Genomic DNA, 6,580 nt, shown 5'->3' with positions numbered 1-6,580 from the left:
TTCTCTGCTTTTATTTATGATTAAATCGTTATAATGTAGTTATTATGCATAAAGGGTGCAATTTTTAAGAAATATGTTGATAAATTATACTTTAATTTAATTCAATCATTAATCTTTTTATTTATATTTTCCACTGGCTACATTTTTTCTTCCGCTTATGTTGCCCAACCCCACACTATAAGCCAACTTCGCGTCGTTGTTTTGTGCAATCCTTTCCATGCATCATTTATAATCTATGGTTTTAATTTTGTGTCAAATCAGTTCTTGTGTGGTGTGGTCGTGTTGTTGGTTAAAATGTGCTGGATTTTTTACTTGTTATCTATAATTGTGTAAAATAATAGAAATTCTTCTGCTTTATGTAATGAATGTGTTTTATCAGTAGTATTATTTTTGTGTTTGGTGCAAAGTATAATTCGCATTCAAGAAATTATTAATGAAAAGTGATAGCTGAGATTGGTGTTCATTATGAGTTATAAAGTTTTATTTTGGTGTTCATAATTTTATTTTGATTGGATATCTGGAGATCATTTGATTGCGAACGTAAGTGTTATATATTATCGTTGAGATAAATATAGATAAAGCATTTTTAATAAATAATGTTGGTTTTTGATACTGACAAAGAAATATAAGAATTTAAGATAAACATATTATATAGTTTGTTGTCGACTATTTTATTTTTATTTAATATATATATATATATATATATATATATATAATTTAGTTCTGGATCGTTAGATGTTTAGGAGATCTTCCTGTCATGCATACTTTAATTTTGGAGACAATTTTTTTTCTATATACATATATAAAAATGATACATACAAAAGTATTAAATACTATACAAGTCATATAATTGGAGCAACTATATTCTAAATTAAAATATGCTTTGGATTTTTTTTTAGGGAAACATCATTTATAATGATTCATTTTCAATCAAAACTTTTATCTAAGATTTCTTTCCTTTATTTTTGTATTGATACCTGAATATTAATACCAAAATTATAGGAGGTTTTTATAAAATTTATAAAAAATATTACGAGATCTATGTCCTCATTTTATAGAAATTTAAATTTTTTTTGTCATATTTATACATATGTGTCTCAACCTTTTTTTTATAAAAACTTCATCCCATGTTCGAACAATTGATATATGTATATTTCAGTTTCTTCCTATTGCTGGAAATTGCAATTTACTAACTGATTTTAATGTTATTTTTATTCTATAATAGTGCATACTCCTTCTCCTATGAATTCCTGGAAAGAATTCTATTTTTATTTACAAGAGAGAATTGTAATTGTTATTTATACATTCAAGACAATTCTGGTTCTGTTTTATGTAAGACTATTTAATTTCAAGGGTTTCACCAAAATAATTAATTATCTCAGGCCATTTCTTCTCTTTACAGATATAGTTTACAAAAATATACTCTTCTTCCAAGCTTTTGTAAAAAATGAAAATCTATATTTTTCTACAATTCAACTTTTTGCAACACATTTTTAAAGTAATAGAAAGAAGAGATTGTTTTACTTGTTTCTAGTTGTTTTGCAGAAACTGAATAGTTTGGATTATCCTCTATTATTCTCTAATGTGTGAGGAGAATCCATATTACCAAAATGGACCATATAAATATTTTTGACAAATGAAAACCTACATTTTTCTGAAATTCAACATTTTTGCAAAACATAGAAAGAAGAGAATTTTTTACGTGTTTCTAGTTATCCTCTATCCACAAATTTGTGAAGAGAATCCATACTACTAATATGGACTTCTTCTCTTCTATGATATAATCTGCTGGAAAATTAAAACCATGATCTTTGTTGATTAGATAGATTGTTCACATTGTAAGGATAAAAATAGGTTTATGAATTCGTAGATTCCATGTAACAGCAGTATTTAAGTTTATCATATTATTTTATTAAGATATCATAACCATTTGGAAGCCTAGATACAGTTCCGAATGTTTATTTAACAAACAGAGCGTTAAAATTATGTGATGACTTTATACATACCGTAGGTGAAATTGTACGCATTTATCATTCAAGTCTATATTTATGAAATGTCTAAAGAACATAATTTTACCGATATTTTTTATAAATAAAGAGAAATTGATTTCTAAAGTACTATACATTTATCATTATAGTTGTTGATTTTAATGCTAACCTGGTAGACCTTTGTGTTAAAATTATAAATAAATAAAAAATCATAACTTTTGTTCTCCAATCAACAGTATTTTTCAACATTTGATTAACATCGTTGAAAGTTGGGAATCAATTTATATATCAATGTGTAAATGATTTTTTATTAATTTATTTGGCCTTGTAAAGTAGTCCATTAGCTATTCTTCAGTAAACAGACTTAAATTGATTTTATAATACGTCGTTTCAGAAAAGCGAATATATTATCTTCTTTCTCAAGCCAATCCAAAGCACATTTCCACTTTTCAGTATTGAATCTTTTCAACTATTGAGATTGCACACATCACAATTTATCATAATTTTGATGATTAAACATGATTTTTAGAAATATTCTGCTGTGGATGGTTGAATACTTGTCTCGTAAAAGATCAAGTAAAGTGGCAACATCTCCATCCACCTTACAAAATCACGATTCAATTGATAATTCATCAAATTATTTCCATCTTTGATATTTTCTGCATTCAAAAATGCTCTTACATAGAAAATAGATTATTTAACACAACTGTAAATTATATCCCATTCAATTATATATATTCTATTACTAAGTTATTAAAATTAAGATTATTTTACTTTATGGCAGATGCGCCAATTATGTGATACAGATAGCATACATAGTGCTTTCTTGCTTTGCTATTTTTACTATAATGCGTTTTTTGCTCCTTTCCTTGTACTAAAATAATCATAAATACATTTTTTTTATGAACCATTGTATGCTAACGAATTTGTTAGACATTTCACTGAATATTTCTGAAAGTTCAGATTTCAACGATATTTTATAAAAATTATTCATTATTTTTGTATGTTCATTGAGGACTAAGAAATGACTCAAAGATGTACTGCAAACTATATGATACGACCATACAACTTGCCAAATTTAACCTCACATGCGTTTGAGTTCATTGGTGCAAACAGTTTAATCAACTTTCCTCTACAATCAAATGTGTTCTAGATATTTTTAATATATATATATATATATATATATATATATATATATATATATATATATATATATATATATATATATATACGAGGTCTGTTCAAAAAGTACCCGGAATTACTAATAATTAAATTTCGCGGGTCTGGAGTGTCTGATTGTCAAAATTTTTTTTTTATTGTGTTGGTATACATGCCCCTAAAGTATGATGAAATTTTCAGCTGTATTCACTGTTTACTTTGTCTGTGGTAGTCGCTAAGGTTCGACGTGTTTTTCTGAGCTCGGCGATTTTTACAATGGAAGAATTGAAAAGTCAAAGAATTTGTATTAAATTTTGCGTAAAAAATGAAATAAAGTGTTGCAAAGTGCAAAAATTCACCAGATATGGCTCCGTGTGACTTTTTCCTATTCCCAAAGTTGAAGAGACCCATGAAAGGACGGCGGTTTTCCTCGATTGAAGAAAATCGCTGAGAGTGCTCAAGGACATATCAAAAAGTGAATATCAAGGGTGCTTCGAAAATTGGAAAAAACGCTGGCATAAGTGTATTATATCTGGGGGGGACTACTTTGAAGGGGACCACATTAATGTAGACGAATAAATAAATATTTTTTTGAAAAAACGAAAATTCCGGGTACTTTTTGAACTAATCAATCAATAGTCTTGAATTTGATGTTGATTTATTTTTTTGAATTTAAAAGTTGAGGTTTTGGTTTATATCGGAGAAACTAGCCAAAACCTGAGTAAGCGCCTTTATCAACCTCAAAATAACTCAAAAAATCCAAACAATTCAAAACCATGTTTACCGAGCATATCAATCATTTAAATCAGGTCTATATTATTTTAAGGGGTTTGCTTTTACTATCAATCTTATTACTATGAAATTTTTCATCGAAATACCAGATAAGTAACTTTCTATGTTCAATTAATTTTTTTGTGAATCTATTGAATTAAAGTACCTACGACTTTTGTGTTCTACTAAATTATCTTAAAAACTCATACTGATTAGATACATTAGATAATCATAATATAATAAAATCCGTAATTTATTTGATATAAATATGATATTTAAACGTTATTATTAGCTTGGCACGTGTTTTAAGCTTTATTTCATTACTCAGCTAGGGCTTAAATTTTATATCTTAATAGAGTTCTATTTTATATCTAAACAAAACATTTTGTTTATTTGAATACGGTAGTCCATGATTAATTTGAATAGTCGTATCAAAGTTTGGAAAAATATTTTGAAAAGGAATAAAATCTTCTTTTATTTTCCATTTTCCGAAGAACAGAAATTCGTGGTATGAAAAACTAGATATATACACATTTAAGTTTATATAGGAGTAAATTGCGCTTGTTTTCATTATATCCATTTATTTATTTAATTTATCAGTTTTTTTCACAGTATATTGATATTGCTCTGATTGAGAATGCTTTATTTATTTAACTTATTATATTTACTATACGAGGTCTGTTCAAAAAGTACCCGGAATTTTCGTTTTTTCAAAAAAATATTTATTTATTCGTCTACATTAATGTGGTCCCCTTCAAAGTAGTCCCCCCCAGATATAATACACTTATGCCAGCGTTTTTTCCAATTTTCGAAGCACCCTTGATATTCACTTTTTGATATGTCCTTGAGCACTCTCAGCGATTTTCTTCAATCGAGGAAAACCGCCGTCCTTTCATGGGTCTCTTCAACTTTGGGAATAGGAAAAAGTCACACGGAGCCATATCTGGTGAATTTTTGCACTTTGCAACACTTTATTTCATTTTTTACGCAAAATTTAATACAAATTCTTTGACTTTTCAATTCTTCCATTGTAAAAATCGCCGAGCTCAGAAAAACACGTCGAACCTTAGCGACTACCACAGACAAAGTAAACAGTGAATATAGCTGAAAATTTCATCATACTTTAGGGGCATGTATACCAACACAATAAAAAAAAATTTTGACAATCAGACACTCCAGACCCGCGAAATTTAATTATTAGTAATTCCGGGTACTTTTTGAACACACCTCGTATAATGCATATGAAGGTTGTAGCAAAAATAACTCAAATCTACATATTTTATTTATAAATTTATACCACTACTGACAAGAGTTTTTTTTTACATATCAATTACTAAGAATATATTACTAATCAATTAATTTATAAAAATGTGTTTACTCTTTCACAATAGTAATATCCTTGTAATTTCATTAAATTTATTACTACGCAATAAAATTTAAAATTTCGTTCGCGATAATTTAAGTAAATAATATAATTCACACCTTCAAATGTTTATCTATATAATTATTATCAACGTTGACTTCAATTTACATGCATTTAAATTGATCTAATGAAAATGCATCATTGTAAGTTATATTTTTAATTAATGATGTTGCAAAAGTTATTTTGAGATGCCGTTTTCAAACATCTAGCCAAATTATAATATGCGCATACATATTTATATGAAGATTAGAAATAACATGGAATGCATTGCATCTTGGCGTTATTATCAGCAATGATCTAGGTTTATATTAGATTTAAATATAATATGTTACGAGGATTCAAATAATTATGTTCAAATAATTTGTTACAAACATTCTATTAATTATAGTTTACTTGTTAGGTATAATTCAAGCACACTTCTTGTTTTGGTTACAGTTCCTAAAAATTCCATTGTCATTTAAGAACAATCTTGTTGAAGTAAGATCATAGTATTTTTTTACAGTAAGCATATTGAGAGATAATATTTATTTATTACATTGAGAGATTTCATTTTATTACGTTGTAATGTGAAACATAGATTTTTACGATTTTATTATCATATTTACCATGTCCAATTGTGACGAGTAAAATTGTATGTTGTTTTTTTAGGATTCGGCATCTGAAATAAATTGTTTTGTTTGTTATAGGCGAGCGGACAAATGTTTGTTGTTTACCTCATGAATCAACATAGTTTCGATTTTTTCCGAATAGATCTGTTTTCAGTATTATTTATTCATGTTTGATTCTTTTCAGTTTTTTTTTCATTATTTTTGAACAGCAATCAGATCTGTTGTGATGTATTTCTTTACAACCTAGGATTTTTGAAGGCAACTAAGCTATTGTCTTTTCTTTTTCTGATGATATTATTAGAATTTTCTAATCGTTATGTGTTACATCATAGCAAAATCCCAAAAGGCGATTTTTAGTTGAAATCATGTTTGGATTTGTAGTGAAAACTGATATCACTACTGCTTGATATCAGGTTTGTCGAGGTAGGAATTGAACACGGAATCATTGATCTCAACAACGTCCTGAAATGTTGTTTTTACCTGAAATCATGTTTAGATTTGTATTTTCTGGTGAAAAATGATATCACTACTGCTTGATATCAAGAATCTAGAGGCGGGAATTGTACCTGGAACCATTGATTGCAAAGCCAAAGCATTTATCACTGAGCCACGAACTTATAGTCCCATTCTTA

General features: G+C 27.6%; 1 protein-coding gene across 1 annotated transcript in view; it reads left to right on the top strand.

The window, feature by feature from the left end:
- The first annotated feature begins 270 nt into the window (after positions 1-270).
- LOC113383459 (F-actin-monooxygenase Mical-like) overlaps positions 271-6,580 on the top strand; it is an 85,431-nt gene continuing 79,121 nt past the window's right edge. The window contains exon 1 of the mRNA XM_026621723.1: positions 271-540. The gene's annotated coding sequence lies outside the window, so the exon portion shown is untranslated. The remainder of the gene's footprint in view (positions 541-6,580) is intronic.

Source organism: Ctenocephalides felis, unplaced genomic scaffold, assembly GCF_003426905.1.
Source record: "Ctenocephalides felis isolate EL2017-DRISC unplaced genomic scaffold, ASM342690v1 CF-g0.4_SCAFFOLD_03570, whole genome shotgun sequence".
Classification (NCBI taxonomy): Eukaryota; Metazoa; Arthropoda; class Insecta; order Siphonaptera; family Pulicidae; genus Ctenocephalides; species Ctenocephalides felis.
Note: the sequence above shows the minus strand (reverse complement) of the source record. Positions and strands in the feature narration are given on the sequence as shown.